A 3,257-nucleotide genomic window follows, 5' to 3' on the forward strand; every position below is an offset into this window, starting at 1 on the left:
ATATCCAAAAACGCTCTTTCACCTTCATTCGAAATTCTGTATTGAGGAATGCGTGGCAATTTAGCATTGGGCTTGAGAGTAACAACATAAGGCGGGATCTCAAGACAACCAACATCATTTGGACCCGTAGCCCAGAGCGTTGCAGGAAGAGAGAGCAATTCAGATGGGAATTGATCTTTAGACAAATACATTGAAGAAGTCAATTTCTGCCCTAAAGTAAGATGCACACCAGAAGGAGAACAATATATCGTTGCATGCATTCTTTTCAATAGATCCAAACCCAACAGATTCTCGCCGCAACCAGTCGTTAAAAGAAGAGGAGCTTCCATATCATAAGGGCCAATTGAAATAGGCAAAGGACAGGAGATCGGGTTACGAACTGGGGCGCCAGAAAATCCTACCGATACATTTGTTAAGCCAGACAAAGGTGCCCCAGGGAGTTTAGAATGAATGATAGAACTTCTCATCGCACCAGTATCTAAAAGAAATGGCTCTGAAACACCCATTGTAGTGACATTTACATAAGGCCCATCCTGATTTACTGGAATCGATACAACTCTCTCACTTTGTCTATGGCTGTCCTAGTTAGAGTGAAGGCTTTCATTTTCACCTTCAACATGATAATCATCATTGTAATACTGTGTAGACTGAGTATTCTGCTGATCGAAGTAGTTCGTAGAATTTGGAGGGGGTAAGGAACGCTGTTCTTGAGGCATCACACCTCGACCTCTACCCCTGTATATTATCTGGAAACCACCACGGCCTCGTGGAGTAGATAGTTCTCCCTTACGTTGCAATAAAACCGGGCAGCTATTCTTAAAACGACCTTCCTCTCTACAATAGGCACATTGGTTAGGACCTAATAAAGGTAGCGGAATAAAGGGCTCAGGCTTTTGATACACCCTCTGAAACTGTGGAGGCTGTTGAAACTAGCGCGGAGTATAACGAGGAGGATAAGCTTGTTGCAGAAGAACCTTCGTTTTTAATTCTTTCGTCTTCTTCTCTTGCTTATCTTTCTCCTCTTTATCCCTGTTCTCATAATATTGAGCAGTAGCCAATATCTGGGCAGTAGAAGAAACAGCCCATGAACTCTCGGAGTCTTTCAACTTATGTTGACAGTTCAGGAAGCAAATTAAATACGAATTTATCTACAAATAATCGCTGTCCACCCTCCGTAGTCATATCCTGACCACTGTGATCAATAAACGTCTCCTCAAAATGAGTGAAGAAATCAGAGACACTCTCATCTTTCTTCTGCTTACACGCAGCTAATTTATCCCAATTAACTCGCAAGGCGGGCATCATCGTTTTCATTAAAGTAATAATCCTACCAGGGAGTTCTGAAATCAAAACATCAGGCTTAGCCCCACCCACTTGGGCTGCATTCGCGGCAGTTATAGCAGCCCATTCGCCACCCAATGCTTGGGCGTGATCCTCTCTACGAATCCGAGCCCATAATGCTAGTGGGACTACATTTCCCATCAACATATCAATATCGGCTAAATTCATAATACAGGCATCAACAGTCTGGGACACCTCCTTATAATAGCCAGCAGGGTTTTTACGGGGATCCGGTAGAGACTGTATAAGAGCCAAAACTTCAGATCTCTTCCAGGGTACATGTACCCATATACGCTGGAATTGTGTGGGAACAGCTGGATTAGCACCTGCTTGTGCAACCGCTTCTCTCCACACTGGAGGAACCTCTCTCATGGGATAGTGTTTGGATGTCAGCCTAACAGCAGGATCGGAATCAAAAAAAGTCTGTGAGGAAAATAAGGACCTAAAAGTGACAAGTGTCCTTACGGCATCCTCAACCTTAGAACCCACAATGACTCCCTTATCGAAATTAGCCTGAACATCTAACAAACACTGAGGAAGTAAACCCAAATCCATATCCTCCCATTCTTTAGCGAGAGTGTCACACATAACATTAAATACATATCTCTGCGTGGGCGCCTCCCACTGATGAAAGGTGATCATGATATCTTTCACACTATACTGGGGACCCTTCTCGATCCATTTGCGAGCTAGAGAGTCCAACACCACCCGTTCGTCGGAACCTGGGAGTTGACTACAAGACTGTCTTCGAGTAAAAGCCGGAGACATATTCAAAGTCTCAAAGAAAGGAGACAGAAACCCAGAGACAGTATCTGTGATTCGTTTACGCACAGTAGGAGAATTAGACATAAGAACAGGTGACAAGGTATTAGGTGAACTAACAGAAGAATTCACAGTTATAAGGGGAGCCAAAGGCAAAGGAGATTGGTGTTCAGGAAACGGAGGCAAAGAAGTCGGTGGCGGAAGAGGTGGGGCTGCACTAACGGAAGGGGCAAATGCGGAAGAGCCGGAGCAGGCGGAGGCGCAACTAATGGCTGAACTGGTTGTAACAATGGGGGTGCATTAGCACCTTGTACATAGGGAGGAGGCAATCTCAATAAGTGGGACATCAAAGGGTCTTCCTCCGGATCCTTACTTTTATCAGAAGGGGAAATAGGCAACACCGGATAGCATTTATCTATCGCCATACAATGCTGTCTCTCTGAAATTTCCATTTCATGATTAATCTCATTATCTTTAAACTGCTGGGCAGCCTGTATAATCGTCATACTTTGTGTTTTCTTATCTCGTTTTGCCTGTTTAATTTCTCTCTGTTTGGCTTCCTTACGCCAGAGGCGGAAAGAATCAAACATTGCCGGCCGGGTTTTTGTTTTAAACAAAATTGCTTCCAAATTATCTAATATGTCAGGCTCAAAGCTACCATTCTGTGGCCACTGTAGAACACCATCGTTCTTCGTGTATCGGATCCATGCCTCATTAAAGGCAATGGGGCCAACACCATGTTTAGAATAAAGCTCATAAGTGGGAGTTCCAACCGGAGGAATTGGACAAGAGTCCTCCAGCCGGGAATCCCTATCACAACCAAAACAACAAAACTTTCTAAACTTACTCAGACCAGGCATCGTTATTTCACTGGACTGTTCACAAACATCAAGGGGTTAAATAAAATAATATAGCACAAACGTACTCACCCCTCGGCTTCGGCTTTTGCAATAGCCGAATCAAAGACCCAAATCAAAACAAAAATAGTGGGAGCTACCCACCAATACTTAACTAAGTGTCTTCTTACGCCAACAGAGGCCCGTCTAACGTCTTGCGATACCATACATCACCAAAAGGGGCCAAAGCAAGGCGGCAGTCAGGGCAGCAGTCGTCAGCAGCCGTCAGGAAGGAGAAAACCGTGCTGAAAAAGACCT

The sequence above is a fragment of the Triturus cristatus genome, chromosome 10 (assembly GCF_964204655.1).
Source record: "Triturus cristatus chromosome 10, aTriCri1.1, whole genome shotgun sequence".
NCBI classification, from domain to species: domain Eukaryota; kingdom Metazoa; phylum Chordata; class Amphibia; order Caudata; family Salamandridae; genus Triturus; species Triturus cristatus.